Genomic DNA, 23,126 nt, shown 5'->3' with positions numbered 1-23,126 from the left:
CTTTGCAGGAACCTTTAACGAAAAAATAAGCCAATGGGTGGGACCAAGGCTCTCCACCTATACCTTGCACCATTATAGTCATTGCAGTAGTTGCTAATCTAGAAGTGCGATTTTCATCGCCATAATCCTCAATACCTATCACCCTATCCAATTTCCTATCATACTGCAAATGACATTTCAGTGACATCTCATCACATGAAACCGACACGAACTTTTGTTCGAAAGTGAATCCCCTACTCCTAATCTCTAACGATTTTATGCTACTTTGGGTGCAACCTGGGAGACGGGGCCAGTCTGTAACAAAGTTTTCCAAAGTACTTTCGGATGGAAAATCTAATTGGTGCTTTAAATGCCGATAAGCAACTGGCGATAGAAAAAATACACCCAAAGCTATCGTTTTCAAAAAATTGTCATATCGCCGACCATGGGTACGGCGATTACTATTAATAAAACTACTCCTAATGCAAGCACCTAACTGAGGAGGAACTTTGCTACAAACTAAAGAAAGAGGGTCTGACTGTTCCCTCAAAGAGCTATTCCTTAGCTGTTCCCTACATCTTTCTAATTCTGCGGCCATTTCAACTAACTGGGCCTTTAAACTTCTATTTTCCTGCTCTTTTTCATCTAACTTTATTTTCAAAACCCTATTCTCTTCCCTCAATTTCTTCTTCCTTTCTGTTCCTGCGGTCAGACCCCTACCTGTTTGCGCGGCCTTATCAATATTAAAAGAAACATCCTCCTCAAAAAATGGAAGAGGCTCTAAAATTTCATCTTCAATTTCATTTTGAATACTTGGAAAAAGCTGCCTCGATGCATTTTGTGCATTTGAGACAGCTTCTTCAACTTGGGGAGCAAAATCTTCTAGACCCAATAAAATTGTAGTTTTTAATTCCGAATTTGGGACGTGAAATGTAGGCTCAACTTTTAAATTTATATCGGGAACGGCCCCCGAACGCAATCGTTTTTCAAGGCGCATTTTTGCCGAAAAATGCCGCTCACAAGCAAAAATATTTTTAGGTGTTTCATCGGAAACACCTAAACGGTTGAGCCAACATTTACGCCTATTAAAAGAAACAAAATAGAATACAAAGGTAAAAATTTAATTATAAAATATGTGTAATAATAATAATAATAGTGCAAAAAGTGTATATTTAATGAATATTTAAAGTACGACTTTTTATAACTATTGTTACAAAAAGTAGTATTAAGTTTTATTTGTATTGCTATATGCATCCCTGATTATGAACAATAGCTGTAGGTATATGGAATAGCATTTGTCTTGTTGTAGACATCTGGCGCCACGGCTGTCTGCTCGTCGAAACAATAGACATCTGGCGCCGCACTGTCTGCTTGTCTAGGTTAACAATTGCTGAGTCTGGCGCCGCGACTGTCTGCTTGCGTCTGGCGCCGTATAGCCGTATGTTCTGGTAATTTCCAGACGCGATATTCTAGAAGGACACGTCGGCATCAGCGAGAAGTGCGTGGCTATATAAGCCGTGGCAGCGCCAACGTAATCATTCAGTGCTAAGAGTAAACTGCTATAGTGTAGACGAGTTGTGAAATAAAGAGTTGTTGAATTAAATTAAACAGTGTTGATTCTATTTGTCAATCCAGAGATACGAACCTAACAAAGTGAACTAGCAAGCAGCAAATTCGTAACACTATCATAAATATTCAATTATAAATTGTTGCTTTAAAATAATTTATTTAATTAATTAACGGCAATGGCAATAAATTGACAGTTACGCTCTGAACAAGTAGAGCGCGACAGACTGCAAGCGACATTTGTCAAATATTAAAATACACATGTTCTTAAGGACACAGTTATTGAGGCAGCTGCACGACTACATAACTCTGTCCATAAGAACGTGTGTATTTTAATATTTGACAGATGTTGCTTGCAGTCTGTCGCGCTCTACTTGTTCAGCACGTCACATTTAAAAACACACGGAAATTCGATTTAATTATCCAAAATTACTATTTTCATTGCACATTTTCACAAATTTTTAACAAACACAAACACTTTTTGCACTATTTAATGTTTTTCACTCACCATTCGAGGTCCGTTCCACTGTTTGGAAATCCAAATGTTATTCCTCCCTCGTTGCAGCCAACAATACACTTCCTCCAACTGCTGGTTGTTTTCGGCATTTTATCTGCAAAATAAATAAAAAAAGTATTAAATAAATGCAAGTTTATTTAATAAAAGTTAAAATATACTCACATCTTTCAATTTACGTGCTGTTGCGCTTTCCCTATTCTTCGAACTAATGGCCGTTAGAAATGGAGACAAAAAAATGAAAAAAGTCTCCATTCGAATAATAATTTGGCGGGATTTCAATCTGGCCATCGCTCGTTTCCAATTGCTAAACGTCAAAACCTCCTCAATCCAGTCAACTGTCAAAGTTTAGGTGGTTTTGACGTTTAACAATTGTTCTCACACTTCCAGTGAGAGAGGAGTTGGACATCTCATTATCTCTGATACGAACCTAACAAAGTAAACTAGCAAGAGTAAATTCGTAACAGTATATTATTGGAAACCCGCATATTTCCCAACCCAAAGTACAGTATGTATACGAAGCATTAAATTTACTTTTCCGATAAAAGTACAGTACGAAAAGCTTACTTACTTTAATTCGAAAAAGACCGTTGTTTAGCAATTTTTAATTTGGTAAACAAATTTGAAGAAAAATTGGATAAGGATTATTAAAAAGTTAAATAAAAGAATACATACGCATTTCCAATTTCTTCAGCTGTAACAGAGAACTATAATTTAAAGAAGGTTCACCGCGTTGCCAAATTTACGATATTTAATTTTTTGGAGGGGTTCACTTTTCTATTAGTGGATTTCACCAATATTTAACAGGAGGGGCGAAAATAGCAGAATTGAGCATTTTTAGTGATAAATGAGAAAAGTAATGCTTATATACAAACAAGAGACAACCAATGAAGTAAAAGCTATAAAAATGTATTTACAATAAATGCATGCACTTATTGGTTGAGTATTTGCATATTAGATTATTTTGATATATGTTTTTATGGAGGAATTGCGCCAATTTATACGTTCTCTGTTATTAAAATACATGATGTCTTAATTTCCGTAAATTTCTTGCATGAGCTGGCATCACTAGTGCAGTAGTGGCGTTGCCAACTGTGTGACTTATCCAATTGGCAAAAGTTTTCTATTCTGCTTCTTCTTGGAATCTTGTAATTTTCTGCTTTCAGTCCGTTTTTTTCGTCCGTACGTGATGTTGCATTGGTGAGATTCGCAATCGTTTCGGTTTCGGCAATTATTCGGTGAAATGTACAGACAAGTTGGCTGGGCATTAGCCAAAAATAACAACAGAGCAAATATAAACAAGTGCGATGTATAAATATCCATAGTGAATTTGATAAAGTGCAATAAATTTATAAGCAAAGTACATACTTAACATACAATAGTCACGAAAATAGTAAAAGATTGCACAAAAAATGCAAGTAACCAATACAAGTAAAGTTATAAGTGCTGTGAAGAAAAGCTATAAAGAAAATTACGAATAAAAATTAAAGAAAAGCAAAAATTTTCTAGACGATTGCTGCAAATTGGAGTGCAAAGTAATGGATTAAGCAACAAAACGTAATTGTTTTTATTTCTTACCACATATATCGTAATCTAAACAAATAATTTACAAAATTGTTTGTTGATCCATTCCATAGTTTCATTTCCCGTTCTATTTGTCTACTTTGCGTCGATGCCGTTGTTTCTTCGTAAATTGTGGAAGTGGCGGCGACGTCTACGGCGCTGCAGCAACTTTGCTCCAGCAGTTTCTTTTTCTGCTGCTTTCCTTTGCATTTTCTTATCGTTTATTCGCAGGGGTTTTACAACAATTTTCTTCGACACCATTTATTATTGTAAATGCCAAAGATTGCTGTGAAATTCACAGAGAATGAGAGCGTTTAATTACTAGTCACTTTGACAATGATTTTGGAATTATTGCATCGAGATTGTTAAATTAAATGCAATTTAGTATTTCAAAGCGGTGTTTTTTTGTATTGTTTATGTGTACAAAATGCTGATAACAAAACTGTTTCGGAAAGTGCATCCCAACAGATATTTGGCAACGCATCGGCTTTTTGGTCGAGCCTGGTTGGCTGGGCCACCGCAGCAGCTGCATTTTTTCCACTTTGCTTTGATGCACAGGCTTTTGCTTCTATTCCCTCATCTTCCACCTTTTACGCTGCTAAATTCATATATAAAGGGAATATACAAGTGCGTTAAAAAATTTACAATGTATTTTTATCGTTTTATTGCACATAATTTTCTATGTGGACTAAGATGTTTGTACAGTGCGGTTTTTTTTAGTTTTATTAACGCAAAATATTTCATAAACATCCATACATTTTGTGCCCACCTATACGATCTGGAACATATTTACATATACCCAAGTAAAGGAAGTCATGAAAAGGCGACAAGCGGTGCAGTGAAGTAATAACTACATTGGGCTACTCTCGTTTTGCTAGCAACTTCTCCTGTGCATGTTTCCCTTCCGTAATTTATTTCTATTTACTTTGAATCATTTGAGTTTCCTCAAATATTTTTATATTTGATTAATATCTCTTGTCAATATGCGCTTACAGGGTATACTGCTAAAACCAGTGATATTTGACATGTAAAAAAGTTTAAAATGCTTGCTTTATACGTAAGAAGTAAAAGAGATATACGAGTATACAGCATATTGGCTGACCATAAATATTACTTACCGACCCAAACAATGTCCGTTCAGCGTAATTATACCCTGGTCGCATAAAATCCGTGCCAATTCCGGTAGAGTAGTGTTGGGGTTATAATATTCGTTTGCACGACAGACGGGGCTTTGTTAACTAAATGGATGTGGACTCCATAACAATATTCCAGGATATTTTTGCTGCTGGTACAAGAACATAATATTAATAAAAATAATAATATTCGTTCGCGGTTTAAATATTCTCCAACTTTTCAATATTCAATATATACAAACTGAAAATCACTTTTACTTTTGCTTACACACGCCGGCGTTCTTTATGACTATATATGTATGTACATATTTCTTTCATCATCATCTCCATAAGAATACCGAAAGTGTATATTCGCACAGACTGACAGATATTTTTGCGAAATTCTTTGTCCTATAGCTGGCGTTGGCGATTCATTGGTCATTAGTGTTGGCACAGCGCGACATTCTTTCCAATATTGACTCTTTTTTGTACTTGTATGTGAGTATTAGCAAATGTTCAGTTGTTTTTTAAGTAATTGAATTCAAATCAATTGAAGAAAACAATGAAGTGCGATCGGAAACCAGCTGTCACAAAAACTGTAATGACGGAACAGGAGCTGCCAAAAGCACTGAGTAATCGTCAATACAGAGCCAATGCTTTCTTTTAAAAGAAAAAATTTAGATTTTCCGTTTTTTCATAATTTGGTATTTCGCTACAGTTTGTTTGTTTTTGACAGCATATTGTTTTGACTGTCACAGATTGTCGCTTTCAAAATTTTTTCATAAAATTAAAAGAAAATAAAGAATTTTTATAAAAAATAAAAACAGAAATCGTTAGCAAATGATTTGATCAACAATCATGATGTTTTGTTTTTATAACAATTTATCGAATTACTACTTAATTGTTCGTCCATTAAATTAATAAAATTCGCCTCTGCTTTTCTCCAAAATATTTGGAATTTCGCTAACTTCACCGTTCCGGTCTGAAATAACTGGAGGAAAAAACGAACCAAACACTTTCGCTGTTTTCATTATCAATGTCTGTATGTTTACATACACATACACATACATATGTATGTGCTAATGTATGTGGGTAGATACGCACTCAGCATCTTGTGCATTTCTAATTTTTGTATAAAAAAGTGTGAGCTGTGAAAAAATCGCTACATAAACATTAATTCATACTCATACTCAGAAAAAAAAGAAAATACAATAAAAATCACTTATAAACAACAACAATAATAAAAGTTGGCGGTGGCGGCAGCTAGCTTACCGAACATTTGTGGGGGCACTAATGCCGGCCAGGCGCGTCGAGAAAATGTGGGGCAACTTTGAATTTTTGTTGCAACCGAATTTGCTATGCTCATAAATTGCCAATAATATATACATATGTGTGTGTGTGTTTGTTGGTCGGCAATAGCTGTGTGACTAGAGACGCACATCGTTTGCAACTTTATTATTGAAAAAGATATAGTGGAGAAGACTAACACGCGTTTATGCTTTGGTGCGTAGAAATACAATTTTGAGCATGTAAATTCCATTACTTTATCGTTTTTCTTTCGTTTTTTGGCTTGGCTAGTCGAATAGTTTGCCTCCAGTTTTCACATGATCATGCCCCACTTTTCACATAAACTGTTAATGCTTTAATTTCTTGGTGCTTATGCATATTATTGAATGAAAATACATATATTTTTATTTGCCAAAGTATGCGCGCTTGAGATGTTTGTTGGCAGATTGATGATGAAATAATATTTTTTATTATTAATAATTATATTTTGTCGAAATGGAGCGGGGTTATGAATATTTATTATTTTTTTTTTAATTGCTATATTATATTTTTTCTCTTAATTTTTTTTTTGTTAAAATAGCTGATTTTTTGAAATCGATCGTTTAAAATTTTTTAATTATAATTTTGTTTTGCTTTTATTTTTATTTATTTATATTTTTTTTTGTGTATGTATATATGTACATACATATATTATTTAATATTGTCTATAAATATTATTTGTATATTTTTTTTATATTTCTTTTTTTATTTTTTTAAATATGTATAAATGTATGTGTGTATGTACATATATATGGACATATTTCTCAAAGAATTTTCTTTTCTTGATTTTTACCTGAAACTGAAATAGAGGTTACATTGTTGTAGTTGTAGAAAACATTCCTGAAGAAATTTCGAGGATTTGTGGAGAGTTGACAGTCCTTGGCCGGGTAAAAAACCGGGTCCGTTCCGGTTACTTAGACCCGACTGTTGTGGGAACGAGGATAAGAAAAGTCTCTCGTTTGTTACATACATACATATTTATTAAAAATTTAGGGCAGGTTCAGGCTTAAGCGTCTCAAAGTACTTTTTTCGCTGTTCTCTTATACATATGTATACCTTTAGTACTAAGGTCCAATTAGAAATGTTAGATTCCTTCACAGAAAAGTTTCTTGAACTTATTTCAATTGTATGCTCTGTCCCTTGCTCCATTCTTGCTTTCTATAAACTTCTATTTGCTTGGATGCAATAATGCGTGCAACTAAACTTTCTATATACAAATAAGCCGTTGCATATAATATACATACATATACATACATATGTATACATATGTATGTAGTTATAACAGTGTATCTGTGTCCAGTGTCTAGCGTATGCACATGCTGAGTCTCAGTGATCTTACTTTAGCTTTTCATTTCGCTTTTCTACGCAGATTCATTCACTTCAAGTGCATCTTAGTTAATTTTAGCTACAACAACAATTATTTCAAAAGCAGTTTATTGCATACGGGTAGAAAGTATAAAAATAATGTACCCATGCATATATAAATTGGTATTTGCAGCTAGATGAACATATACATATGTATGTATGTATATAGATGTGTGTATCCTAGTGTCATTATCTATCAGCGGCTTAGCTTATCACATGTCTTGGCACGAATCGGCATTTGCATACATGTACACACATGCATAGGTTTCTTTATATGGTGACAGTGCAATGTACCTCCATGCAAACAAACACACATGCACATATGTATGTATATTATTTTATATGCTTTTGCACTTTTCAATATCATTGCATGACTGTGTGAGTTGCAATAAAAATAAATACAATTTTACACAACAAAAACAACTGCCAACGTGGCGTCGCCATGCTTCGTTGCAAAAATAGATTTTGTCACTGCATCGGAAGTGCCGACAAGCGGCTTAATGAAGTTCTTAAAATAATAATAATTGCAATTAAAATTCATTTATTTTAATTTTAAATGAGCCATACATGACTACATTCATTATTGTATGTATTTATTTTCTTGTTTTCTGATTTTTTAATTAATTAATTTTTTTTTTATAATACTCAAATCATACTCAAATACCATTTTTAAGTAAATTTTTTCAAAAAAGATGTTTTTAAAATTCATATTTTTTTTAGAAAATTTAATAAATGTTTTATTAATATTTTTTTTTAGAAAATTTAATAAACATTTTATTTTATTATTTGTGTGTTTTCCGTATAAACGTAAACTAGTCGCTCAGTTTTGGTGATATCGATTTGGAATTTTGCGCACGTCCGTTTCTTCCCAAGAAGCTGCTTATTTGCCGAGTCTCCGAAGATATTGTTCAGATCGAAACACTATAGCACATAGTTGTCATACAAACTGACCGTACAAAATTAAGTTTTTATATGAAGACTTTTTTATTTGAAAAATAAACTGCATGAAAGTTAGCATTGAGTGTTTTCTAAAGTAAAGCAACAATATGCGAAGGTATTACTCCGATCAGTCTACTATAAGATATAGCTGTCATGCAATCCGACCGATGAAAATCAATTTTTTGTAAGGAAACTTTTTTATTTGTGATGTGTGTTACAACTTCGTTGCAGAGTTAATGTTTTTTCTTGTTGTTGTATTTGTTTCTCCACTATTTTACTTAATATTAATCTTTTATTTGTTTAATCTTCTTAAATACACATACACATATGTATATATCCTTCTATTTCAACTCCTATAAGTTGACTACATTTTATTTTGCCAACAACACTGCGCCAGCTTGACTTTGGCAATCATTTTTCGCCATTTTCTTTCGGCACTATTTCTGTCTGTTGTTTATTCTATGCGAAATTCCTGAAATTCCCGGGAGCAAATCGGCCTCTACGGTGTTGGCAGCCATGCATTGCTGCCTGCTGCTTCAGCGACTGTCTCAAAGTGCAGAGCTGCGCAAGTGAAACACGTTATTCTATTGCCTTATCTAAAAGTTTGCCTTCAGCCAAGCGCTTTGCCGCTCTCACCGACTCGCGCCGTCCATCGCTTGGTGACCTTTAATTGAACTGATTTAGTTTGTTGCTGCAATTTCAATTTGATTTCGTTGATTTTTGTCTAAGGTGCCACTTGAAAGCTGCTTCCTGCTGTTGTTGCCGGTTGTTGTTGTCGGTTGTTGTTGCTTCGCTGTTGCTTTTCCCCAATTGAGTTGCTTGTGATTGCGCTTACAAAGTCATTTACTCGCCGCTATATTTGCTTGTGTGTGTGTGTGCACTTCTTGCCGAATTCTTTCATTATTTCAGTTTGTGCTAATTTTTTTTTGTCGCTATTGTTTTTTTGTTTTTGGTGTCTTTTGAGACAAAAATTTCATAATAGAGATTTATGAGCTTTAAATGGTTGGCGTTGCGCGTCACATTCACTTTCGTAGGCAGTCGGCGTAGGTACGCGCATAATTTACTCGTCAGCGCAAACTTTTGTTTCACTTTTCTTGCATACCCACGAATGTGTGTGTTTGCGTATGCATGTGTGTGTGTGTTTATGCGTTGCAGAAAAGCTCAAGTGATAAATTGCTATAAACGCATACTTTTTTTTTGCCACTTTTGTAATTTTGCGGCTTACCAACGCCAACTCGCCGCTCATGTGCGCGCATTTGTATACCCACACACACATATATGTATACACGCATACATGCGCATACTTATGGTGTGTAACGCATCTTACGCGCCAACAGCAATCCGACAATCAACGGTGGCAATCTGCGGTTTCTGCCACCAATGGTGTTGCCATTGCCGCCGCGGCTGCTGCTGCTTCCGTGTTGTGTGTTTCGCTTTCTTTCGCTTTTCTTTTCGTACATTTTCAATTTACAAATTGGTCAGCTACATGTGGGTAATAAGCACCTGAACTTTATGATGGCATTGATTGCTGCACTGGCGTCGTGATTTACTATTTTAGTGGGTGCAAGCGATGCTAGCGAAGTTTTACTTTTCTTTCGCGGAAATTCCGCTAACGAACGTTATTGTATATTTAAAAGCATTTAATGAAGCTTTTTATGTGCAACGGTATTACCGGTTGGAAGTAATTGTCGACTGTTTTCTGCGCAAACAAAGAAGTTTGGACCGAAGACGCGCCAATCTTAAGCGCAGTCGGCAAGATTCAATTATACATCAATGGGTCAATTAGAAAGTAGTCTCAGAGTTGCAAAGTTTCTTAAGACATCATCTTCAAAGAGAAGTTGCAGTACCAATCTGAATGTGGCTACTGGTGGGATATCTTCTTTTCCGAAAAGGTTTTTGGACCTTGTTGCAGGTGATTCCGGAATCAATTGCTTCAAAATGACACTACCAACTGGCTCTGATTCTTCAGCGTATAGAAATGCTGTTTACCGGTGTCTTAATAACTGATTTTCGTTCAAATCCAAAATTGGAAGGAAACAAAAATAGCAAAGTATTACCAGAGGCAAAATTTCCCAGCCTCCATTTTTCAAATAGTTTTAACTGTTCTTGTAACATGGGACCGAATGTTGTCATGTTTGAAAATTATTATCTCGAGTCTCGATTTGTCTGTAAATTTCCCCATTAATGTTACTAAAAAAGACTGATTACTTGGCATCATGGGCATCTTGCTTTGCCGATTATTTTGCGGGACGGCTATGTTTTACATTCTTTGCATTTAGGGTTGTGGTAATGGATCCATTTTTCTTAAAAAAGAATGGCGTACTTGAAGTCAAACCACCACCCAGTGGAGATGAAGAGTTCGCGTTGCCCGGGGAATCTACAGTGACCCTTGCGGAACTTCGTTATGAATAGCCACAGCACTCCTAAACTCCTACTTATTCAAAATCAACGGCAACATACAAAATATGTATATGTCTAGCGTGGAACGAATCCTCACATGACTCTTTGCACGTCCAGCGAACCCCGTTTGTCTAACACATCTTTTCTTACGGTCCCACCAAGTCAAAACAGCAGGTTTCTTGAAGCTACCGTTAGATGGCTTCGTTGATAACCAACTCTTACCACCAAACGGGAACTAGATAACCGATACAACAACAACAATACTGAGACACTGAAATTATAATCAAGTTACGCCATTTTTTGACAAACCACACAGAACTAGTTATAGACCCAACTATCTCATTATGTCTGATACTAAAAAAACCCAAATCAAAAAGCAAAATCGCAAAGTTATCTCTCCCCACACTTCAAGTATTCAGTGGCGTTGAAAACTTCAAAAGCAACACGAAAACTAGAAATACATACATAAATAATGAAAAAAAAATATTGTATAAATAAAGTCTACTTATTGATTGCGCCGCCAGGGCTGCCTAGCGGTTAATTTGGCACTGAGATATCACGTGGAACCGACCTCTTTTGCGGATGTACGCTTCTACGCTCAACAAAGCGCACTTGAAGCTGTCGAAGATTACGGACGCCGACGACTTCATTAGCAACAACCGTAGAAAAATGGCGTGTCCGAAGTCATTAAAAAATAACTAAAATTTTATTGACTACATTGAAACCAGTGTCTGTATGTATGTGTGTATGCAAGCGGTTGGGCAATTGATATCCTCAAACTGCAGGGCGCCATGAGATAACCAACAAAACGGCGTTGCTGAAATTTATATTGTTGTTGTTGCTGTTGTTGTTGCATTATTGTAGGGCTTGTTGTGCAACGGCAAACAGTTACAGCAGCATCGCATCTTGAATTTTTCTCTACTCTTTGCCGTAACTCTGCTGCTTCGTCTAACTACTAAAGTGAGCTAACGGTCGTTTGCTTGTTGTGACTGACTTCCTGTGTCGAAATTTGTATTAAACCGTTGCATTCATCTTTTAAGTAATTGTGTGTGTTTTTTTTAATTTTTTTGTTATTTTTTTGTATTTTTTGTTTTTGTGTTTTTGTTTTTTTTTTTATTTTTTCCGTTTTTTCCACTTTTTGTTTTTAAATACATTTTTTCCTTTGCGCTTACGGCAGTGTTTATGCCTTTTTTCGGCAGCTTATTCACGCCAGTCATCGATCATGCACCGTTCGCCTCATTTGTTCATTCATGCATTTAAATGGCCGCCTTGAATCACATTGATATGCTAACTTATTACCGCTATGAATTGCTATTTGAGTTCCATATGAACATATATTTATGTATCTCTTTCCATTTGCTGCCGTACTTTTTCGCGTTTCGGTTTATATTTATAGTTTTGAAATTTGTTTTAATTTTTTTCCCTCGCATTATTGTTATTACACTCATTTTCTCCTAAACGTTCGTACGCCATTCATTTAAAGACGTCTTAAAATGATTTGCTGTTCGTGCAGTAGTCGTCGTCGTTTACAGTTGTGCCAACATTTGTCATTTTAGCCGCATTTGACCCTAATTAACCAATCACCATTATCCGCTAAGAGCCAGCAGTCATCGTTGTCAGTCCGCCATCAATGATGTGGCGCGCTGAGTTTGGGGTTTTCTTTCGCCTATCAGTTGCCGTTGCTCCGCATCAATTTCGACACCGAAAAAGCAAAATATTTATGTTTTTTGTGTTGTTTTAAATAAATTTGTTGGTGTTGCAATGCGAAAGTAAAAGTTCATAGCCACCATTAAGTCAAATTAAAGCTAAATATGATTTTAAAATTGGCGAGTTGAAGTTTTTTTCATTGAAAAGTGAAAATTTTTGTATTTTAAATACAGTTTTTAAGATTTTGTTTAAAATTTAATGTCATTAAAAATATGTATAATGTGTTTTATGCATAGAAATCTTATTAATGGTTATTATATGAATTCATTATAAAGTGTTATTCATTTCCATATTCCCTACTTTTTTTTAAAGAAAAAATACAGAAACTTTAAATTTAATGGGAACTGTTTAATATCATTCGTAAGAGCTTTCTTTGGCATTCATTTTTTGAAGATTAAGATGTTGAACTTTCAAACCTTGGCCGTGGCTATGTCCATCTGTTGAGTCAAATTTTCAATGACTCGTTCGAGCATTTCGACTGTCTGACTATAGATAAGCGAATTTATTCCTAATTTTATGAATTATCGATCTAAAATTTTGCACACGGTCTTTTCTCTCCAAGAAGCTACTCATTTGTTGAAACCGCCAATATCAGACCACTGTAGCATATAGCTGCCATACAAACTATGATCGGAATCAAGTCTTTGTATGGGAAACTTCTCTATTTGACGAGGTATCTTCTCAAAATTTGGCATGGCTAATTGTCCAAAGCTACGCTAAAATTTCGAAAGAAATTCTTCGGATCGGACGACAATAGCATATACCTGTCATATAAATTGTACGATCAGATCTGGTGCAAATTTCGTAGAGATCGGATGAAGTAATAATCCGAAGGTGTCAAATCTGAAAAATATGATGGGTGCGCTAGCACATCCCATTCCAGCGACAAAAGCTTTTCTATTGACAATATTGGTCTCTTCTGCATTTTTTCCCTCTTGATAGTAAAACAGTCAAATGTGCCGAAAATGCTGTTCTAGATTTCCATCTTCGTTAGGGCACCAAACAAAATATATTCCGAAAAAAATTTAAGAATATTTTTTTAAACACACCTTACTATATCAGCTGTTCAAATATATAAAGGTAAAGCGGTTAGGTGTGAAGTTGGCTGCGGAAAAATTCAATAAGATCCGCTCTTGTCATCAAACGAAGTTACTTGATGAACGACCCAAAAATCTTCTCGAAAAATTGGCTTGAATTATTGTCCAAGGCAATGCAATAATCTCCGAATAAATTATTAAAATGGATTCCATTGTTTATTGCTGCCATATATGAACAATTAAAATCTTGGTGTTATAGCTTCACTGCAGCCGAACTTAACGTTTTTATGTTTTAACTGTTTTAGAAACTTCGTAGCAAAACTTAAAAGCATTATTTTGCAAAAAAAATTGACAACCAAATTTTTAATTAAACTCGAAAACCAATTCTTGCTTTTTTCCTCTTTTCTAGCAGTAATTTTTAACTACATTCGCTTGTTCTAGTTTGGTAGCGCATATCACTCTTGTTCTTATTTCACTTTCCTGCTTTATTCACCTGAAAATTATTTATTTATCTTATCATAAATTAACTTGGAGAACTGACTTATCAGGAATATTTGGTTTTCCTTTCACCACTGCGGCAATAAAATAATATGCATATTGATGAACTTGGATAATATAATATATTTATGTCAGTGCCACGTTAGGATGGGTGCGATTTTCATTATTATGATTGTTTTAAATTTTAAAAATTACTTCTTAACGCAAAGTACTTAGGTTGTAAAATTTAATAAAAATATAAAATGAATATAAAAAATAATAATAAAAACAAAATAAAATTAAAAATAAAAAAATAATAATAAAAAAAATAAATAAATAAAATTAGTAATAAAAATAAAATAAAATTAATAGAAAAAATATAATTAAATTAAAAATTAAAAACAAAATTAAAATTAATAAAAAAAATATTAAAAAAAATAAAACTAATAATAAAAAATAAAATTAATAAGAAAAAATAATATTTAAATTTATAAAAAATAAAATTAAAAAAAATTATAATATTTAAATTTATATAATTTTTAATTATATAATAAAATTTAATGCGGCACTAATAAGAATATAGTCTCTTGTTTTTTTAATTTAATTTACATTCTAGACTTTTATATAACTGCTCTCATTTTGAATATGCAAATATTTGTATATTTCACTATATTCTCTGCTTCACTCTTCCGCATATTTAATATGCCGCTATAAATCCGCTAGACTCTGAAATAATACAGCTGTTACTAACTATTTCCCCACACTCATTCTCACCTCACCTGTCAATTGCTTTATTATATAATTGCACGCGAAAAATTTTGCTTTCTTATCACACACACATACTATGAGCGTATGTGTTCACAAATAACGGTACACTATATATACAAACAACGTATCCGCCGATTTACAATCATGCAGATAATTTTTACATAAACTCATCAACGCTTTTGGAATTTTGTGATAGTCATAAACATACAATAACAATTTATCATACCCCTGCCCGAACACCTTGCCGCTGGCGCTCCACCTTATCGCCTTACATCAGCCGTTTATTGTTTTTTATTGCTGTTGTTGTAGTGCTGGTTGTAGTTGCTTCAAGTGCTGATATGACTATAAATTAATTTCGTACCTTTGTGTGTGTGTGTGTGCTTATCAGGTGGGTAGGCCACACCACTTGTCGCTCATTTTGCTCGTCGACACTTGCCTTTAGGGTTTTACTTTTTTGCAATCAACCGCTTCTTTATCAAAAATTAGCTTATGTAAAACAAAAACAATTTGTTATTGAGTTTTTTTGCTGTTAGCGGCATTACCTTGAGAGCCGGAAAATATGCGCGAAGCGCATTCTTGTGGTTTCTTTAACAAAAAACAAAAAAACACTAATAAACCCAAACATTTGCTGAAAGTCCAATTGATAACGGCATGTCTGAAGTCATATTATATATTTATGTATGAGAAAAAAAGTATTCGTAAATTTTTAATTTTTTTTAACAAAACCACAGGTAAATTTTAGAAATTTTAAACCCTAGACATAAGTGCTTTCAATTTTTGTGGAAATAAAAATGTTTTGAAGCATATTCCAGTTCCGATTTCGATATTGGCTAGTTAACAAAGTAAGTATTAGATAAAAATAAATATTAAATACTTAAGTCAAGGCCCGTTCGGAAGGTTGGGTTCTTAATAACCTCGCGACAAAGTCATGAAGTAACATTCTGGGTTAGCTGAATGCGCCTTTGTGGTGCCATGATCTCATAAATATAGACCAAGAAGCGCTTTAACAGCTGATTTTTCGCAAATTAAAACTAATTCAAAGTTTTTGTTTTGAAAAAGAAAAATAATATTTTTCCTATCTCTCTTCCCGATGCAAAATGAAACCCTAAGCTACTCTTATGGCAGATCTCTGTAACTTTGAACAATGTAATTTGGCTGGAATACGAGTATATACATCGTGAGTGTAGCTTAAAAATTGGAGATGAGTCAAAAATATGTGTGTATGTGTATCTCAACGTTTCAAAACCGAATGTTCTTTTAAAATGTTCATCCATTGATTGCGTTCAGAGAGTAATGGCTTCTTTGGAAGTCTTCCAAAGAGTCCTGCCTCGCGTAATCGTCCTTTTACGGTATCTACAGATGTTGTATTTGGGTTTATTCGAATTTCATTTGCCGTCTTGTGGGCATCCTTTTTTGACTCGCGGATAATTAACTTGTACTCCCGAAGAGTAGATATCGATCTCTCTTCTTTCTTGGAACTTGTTTTGTCGTTTTATTCTTGTTGAAATATCTAACTGCATTAACTCCTAACTCTATCCATTTGGAGAAATTTAGGGACTTTGCAATGTCTCCGTAGGATTTCCCATTCCTGTGCAACTGTACGAAAACAGCCCGTCCGTCCGTCTGTCTGCATATATACGAACTAGTCCCTCAGTTTTTAAGATAACGTTTTGAAATTTTGCAAACGTCATTTTCTCTTCAAGAAGCTGCTCATTTGTCGGAACTGCCGGTTTTGGACCACTATATACATATATAGCTGCCATACAAATTGAAAGCTTTCACATTTGACAATGTATCTTCACAAAAGTTGGCACAGGTTATTTTCTAGGGCAACAATGTAATCTCCGAAGAAATTGTTCAGATCGGTTTACTATAGCATATAGCTGCCATACAAACTGAACGATCGGAAAAAGTTCTTGTATGGAAAACTTTCGCATTTGACGTGGTATCTTCACGAAATTTGGTATAGATTACTTTCTAAGGCAACAATATAATCTCCGAAGAAAATGTTCAGATCGGCGTACTATAGCATATAGCTGCCATATAAACTGAACGATCGGTAAAAAGGTCTTGTATGAAAAACTTTTGCATTTGACGTGGTATCTTCACGAAATTTGACATGGATTACTGCTTAAGGTAATAATATAATCTCCGAAGAAATTTTTCAGATCGGATTACTGTAGCATATATGTACATATGTAGTTTCCATATAAACTGAACATATAGTTACTGAAAGAAATGCACCTGTAAAGGGTATTTAGCTTCGGTGCAACCGAAGTTAACGTTTTTTCTTGTTTTATTTTTTTATTGATTTTTGTTTGGAACTATAATATGACATTCATTATGTCTTCAGCCTAAAATTTTGTAGTGGCAGATTGGCATTTCCTTAAGTCAATAATAAAGTGCGCTTATATTTTTTTGTCATATTTAGATTTTATAAAATGATTTCAAACGACTACAATAGAGGCCCGCTAATCCGAACACGGCCTAATCCGGATTCCACTGTAATCCGGACAGAGTTAAAAAATTCAAAATTTCTATTATGTCCATTGTAATCCGGACCGACATTCTCTATCCGTATTCTCTAATCCGGATCACATGTTTATTATTCACTACATTCGCTTCGCACTTTATTTCGCCACTTATGCGTGCGCTTTGTTTCATACTTGTGTGAATCCCCAATATTCTGGAAATTACTTCCTGATCAAACATGGGTGTCTGCTGTAGAAAGAAGTGCTCCAGGGAGAAAAACCTCTAAAGAGAGAGTAACATTTCTTGCTTGTGCAAACGGTGATGGCACACATAAATTTAAAATGGTGGTCATTGGATAAGCGGAAAATCCCAGAGCTTTTAAGAACTGTAGCGATCTTCCAGTTGAATATTGCTCGACAAAAAATGTCTGGATGACTTCAACTATTTCCGTAAAATGGTTTCACGAGTCGTTTGTCAAACAAGTAAAAGATTTTCAAGCGGAAAACAACCTAGATGGAAAAGCTATTTTACTAGTTGATAATGCTTCTTGTCACGCATCGGTTGCGCAGCTTACGAGCGATAATGGTAAAATTATAACCATATTTCTTCGACCTAACTACACAGCTCTTATCCAACCAATGGACCAAAACGCAATACGCTTAACCAAATTGTACTATCTCAAAAGCCTCTTGGTGCATATCCTGTCTTTGGAAGAAAATGATGTTTCCAAAGTTATTAAAAATCTCACAATAAAGAATGCTGTTTTTTTTTTGCTTGCGAATTTTTGGGACAAGCTGTCGTCTGATATAGTAGCAAAATGTTGGCAAAAAATTCTTCTCTATTCAGGGAATAACGATATAGTTAATACCGAAAAAAATTCCGATGCCGACGAGGATCCAGATGATAGCATTTTTCTGTCTGTTCTCAAAGAAAGGACGTCACAGCGTGAAGATGCACAAGAGCTAACAGAAATCGGACCTTTGTTGCAGATGATGGATAATAACAATCATCAACTGCCACAATCTGAAATTAGTGAATGGCTTATTGGAGATAACGACCATTTACCCCTCCATAGTGACGACGATTCCTCCGTTGAAGAAGTCGAAAACAATGAACCAAAAGCTAAACATGAAGACGCTATTAAAAGCTCCAGCACCTGTATACAATGGTCAGAGGAAAATAACGTTGAATCGGACAGTTTGTGTATTCTTAGAACAAAAAAGCGTTCACCAAACAAAATTAACCGATTTTTTCAATTAAATTTAGAATTTTATTACACCGCTTGATACATACAAATTTCTAACGTTTATTTTCAATGTATTGTTTTAAGTTTGTTTTTTGAAACATGTGTATTATTTGTTTTAATAAACAAACAGAAATTTATAAATATTTTTTCTTAATACATACATAGTTCTGATATGTCTTTGCTAATCCGGATTCCCTTATATTCCGGATAGGGGTCGGTTTTAATTGATCCGGATTAGCGGGCCTCTACTGTATAAAACGTCTTATAACACACTTGTATTTACAAATTGTATAAATGTGTGTAGATATGTATGTAGGCTTTCCCAACCAGCAATCTCGCTTCGATAACCGCCAAATACGCACAATTTCGTATCAAATAAATTTTGACAACTCGTGATAGTCACCTGTTACGTACACGTTATTCCACTATTTCGGGTGTGTTACGTCAAACACGTTGAAACAAAACTCAATCGCTCAATCGGGTAAGCAGCTTGTTAGCTTACACTTTCCATTTAGCTGATAAGCAAATCACTACCAAATTGAGATTATGTGGCTGAATCGCAAGTGTTTACTATGTCACTTTGATTAAAGCACTTATGCGCTAACGATATCAATAAATAGCCTTTTTATATACATATTTACCATATATACATACATATATATAGTACACTCCAAATCATGCAACAACAAATTAAATACTTAACAAATTTGTCATTATCAGCATGAAACGGCAATTTGAAGCGTCGTCAAGACATCAGAAAAGGTATGCCCCTAACCTTCAATAATTTTTTCAAGCACAACTCACTGCGAAAAACGAGCGCTTGCTTCTGCGCTCTGCGTTCTCTCGTGATCACTTAATTCAGGGATGGGCACATTTTTAGCCCGCAAAGTTAGCAAAGTGCGCACGGGGGCTAGATGAGGGGAATATCAGTTTACGGAGAGAAGGGCATAACAAGTTGAGAAAAATTGCGAAAAAAATGAATTACACTCCTCCGTAACTTGATGTTCATCGCAGAGTGGTTGCGGCAATACTGACATTGTACACAAATTTAAGGGTGGAAGTTTACTTCATATCGGAATTGTACAGTTGTGTGAACAAAAAGGGGTAAACATAATTTGCAGAGTTTAGAGTTTCGCATTAAAATTTGTTTTTATTTACCTTTGCATGGTGGGAAATTTTAATCACTGTTAGGAAAAAATATATATATGTGATGTTATGTATCTAAAAACAATTTTATTTAATAAGAAAACAGCATATTTTAAAACTTCACAACACCTTATGGTTGTTTCTATTTTGTTCACACCACTGTACATGTGATAGATCAGTCAATGGTGGTGGAAAATACGTTGCTCTCATTTGTAAATATGGAGTGGTAAAACGTTGCTCTCACTTCCCTCTTCATGTTTGCCCGCGATGATCCCCTCACCTAGCCCTCAAAATGTGCACTCGTGCCCGCACGGGCAAAATGCCACTGAGGGCTAATGTGCCCATCCCTGACTTAATTGATTTGCATTTACTTTTTAATGGCCCGAAAAAGTCACTAACTTCTCACACACAAACAACAACAATGTTGTTGTTGTTAAGGTGCTTCGTGTGATCACGTGGTGTTGGAACTTTTTGCTGTTCGCTCGCAAAGCAGTTTATTTTCAATTTTCCCGTTCATTTCGTATATTTGCTGAAAATGTTTGCGTATTCATTAAGCGCTATCACTAGCGTTTAATTAGCACATTTAGTTGTTAATTAATGTGTAAATATTTATTTTCATAGGCAATGTTATAATCGTTGTTGTTATTGTGTCATGATGGCAATGAAAATTTAAAAATTGTTTGTGCACATTTTTGAGTTTGTGGAAACATTCCGACCCATTACTTCGCCACTCCAATTGTAATTAGATAATTAATTTATTGTTATTATTGTTCTTATGTTTTTCATGTTTTTCATTGTCTTATGTGCGAAGGTGTTATTGTTTTAATTTGTTTGAACAGCGATAACGAGCCTGACCATACAATGTGTACATTGTACTACAATTGTTTCTGTGTTAACAGCTAATTTTCCAGTTGTTTGCTTATCCAATTATACCACTCAATTATCTAACATAAAAGGCTATGCGTATCTATTTAAATAATGTGTTTGAGTGTTTCTCGACTATATTTGTTTGTGGAGACTGAGAAAAATATTGTTGGTTTATTATTCTCGATGTGTTCTTAGCCTTAAGTTTTGATCTAGGCTATGTATGCGAGGGTTGTCACAAGTCCTCATGAGTCTAGGCGTTTAAACACTTACAAATATATCTCAATGGCATTTCGAAGTGTATCCTTAGACTTCTCAAGGCTTGAAAGAAAGGTTATAGAACAAATAAAGATAGCATGACAGGATTTGTCACTCTAGAATTTCAATTTCGGAAATTGTAAATAAAGCGCAAAATATTTATTTAAATCCCCACCAGACATATTATAATACACTTATGTCAACGATTTTTCCAGTCCTCGAAACACATAAACAATTTTTGGGAAGACCTTCAGCTTATTTCACGAATTTTGTTCTATCTTTTCGATAGACTGAAAACGAGTTCCACGAGTTCTTAAGCAAACGCTTTAATTCGGCCAAATAGAACTTAATTATTGACCGTATGTCCCTCCGGAACAAAACCTACGCCACATCGGCAGTTATAATGCTCTCCATCAATGTGGGATCGGAATTCGCACGATCAAGCGTGTCCAAAGAGACTTGTTAACGGTACTGTTTTCGAAGGACTGTGTTCATGAAAATAGTAGTGGTGGTGGGTTCTAATTATAAAACAAAAAAAAAAAACGAGTTCAAAATAGAAACCATGAATTCAATAACATTTAAAAGTGATATTAGTAGTTTTTGCCTACTTCGTTGAAGGGAAAAATGGAACAAAATTCAGTTAAGCCTAGTTAAGCATAGAGTCTATTACAATCTGACAACCCTTCATGGGGACTTGGCTCATTAAAAAACCAGCAAAACTACTATTCTTCTAGACGGATTACTGTTTTTACAACTCATTTAACATCTCCAAGGTGGTGGTTGAGTCAATTTTAGGACCTCAGAGCGTACGCACGTCTAAAACACTGGAGATATGTCTTACGTCTGTTGCGACATAATCGATGTGGTTGGTGGCTTTTCTATCAGGAGATATCCAGATAGCTTGATGAATTTTTCTATGCTGGAATCTAGTCCTACAGATATCGACGAAGTCTATCAGACTCAACCCATTTGGGGTTGGGGTTTCCTTGCTCACCCTGGCGTTAAAGTCGCCAAACATGATTTTGACATTGTGGCGGCGGAAGCCCACACCAAATTTGCGCTCCTTTATATGGTCACAGTAGTATTACAAATGCCACAATATCCTACTCGTCTCAGTCCTTGTCCTGTTCATCGCATTTCTTATACGGCGATGATGTCAGCCATTGGTTTTTTGCGTGGTGGGTCCCAAACCAAGCTGGAGAGTGATGTTTCGTCTTCTCACTTTAGCTCGCTTTAAAACGGATGTTTTTTGATTACACAGAGGATACTTGGTCTAAGACCGGAAGTCGAAAGCTGCTTTAGCCATATATAAAAGAATCGTTTCTGACACTTTAGGCTTAACAAAAATGGAGCGTTGCACGATAGAACAGCGCACAGTGGTGCCGCTTCATACAAGCCGCGGCAAAAAAATAGAAGGAATCGATTTAGGGCTTTGAAATTTGGCACACATCTCTCATATTGCCAAATTAGATGAAAAAAAAAATTTGTTAAAATCCGCCCACAACCACGCCCACCTCCCATATAACACAAAAATCAAAAATCATCCTACAGTAACAAAATTTTCTACAGTGTAATATTTTGTAAATATAAGCTTGTCCTGAAAAAATAAAGCAAATCCGCCCACAATTACGCCCATCTCCCATATAATATAATCACAAAAGTTGCAATATTTTCGCTGTTATCACAGCTAGACTGTTAAAAATTGTCAAACGGATTTGAATCAATAAAAATTATTATTTCTCTAAAAATGAAACAAGTCCGCCCATAACTACGCCCACCTCCCATATACCATAACCAATAAATATTCAAAAATGATCATATATTATTAATTATTTATTCAACAAGTAATTTTTTAACATCATCGTCCAATTCTAAAGTTTTATTTTTGGGATTTGTTCTGAAACCATTAATAAAAGGATCCGATGAAGCTAAAAGCAAGTGCATTACATCTTGATTTGTAGAAATTCTGTCGCATTTTCTAGAATGATTAAGCCTATATTTCTTGTAATCTTTATTGCGATCTTCTTGAGCCTCCTCTGATAGCATGGCCAATGGTAAAATAGAGGATGAAACAATTTTACTTCCAAGCATTAAAACTATGTACCGTCATTGGCATATAGTAAAATTCATAAAGGCTGACATATAACCTCGCAGTTTTCATGCAATAAATTTCAAATTTTTGAGGATCTATTGCTGCTTGACTATTGATTGTATTTAATATTATTTTAAATTTCTGCAATATCACAATATTTTCTTTCTTTTTCCATTTCACTTCTCTCGGTATCACATACGACACATACGAACGCCAAACCCTTTGAGGGTTTTACTATACTGACCTAGTACCATCACCCTGACTTGGAATTTCTCACCCCCCAGATTAGCTGTTG

At 34.8% G+C, this 23,126-nt stretch overlaps 1 protein-coding gene across 2 annotated transcripts in view; it reads left to right on the top strand.

The window, feature by feature from the left end:
• Nucleotides 1-3,216: 3,216 nt before the first annotated feature.
• Nucleotides 3,217-23,126, top strand: part of LOC105226385 (uncharacterized) — a 185,368-nt gene continuing 165,458 nt past the window's right edge. Inside the window, exon 1 of one of the 2 annotated variants that reach the window (XM_049450364.1) lies at nt 3,217-3,594. The gene's annotated coding sequence lies outside the window, so the exon portion shown is untranslated. Of the gene's footprint in view, nt 3,617-23,126 lie in introns of both variants that reach the window. The other variant, XM_049450362.1, reaches the window with a different exon arrangement.

Source organism: Bactrocera dorsalis, chromosome 2, assembly GCF_023373825.1.
Source record: "Bactrocera dorsalis isolate Fly_Bdor chromosome 2, ASM2337382v1, whole genome shotgun sequence".
Lineage (NCBI taxonomy): Eukaryota > Metazoa > Arthropoda > Insecta > Diptera > Tephritidae > Bactrocera > Bactrocera dorsalis.
This window is presented reverse-complemented; position numbering and strand designations above follow the sequence as displayed.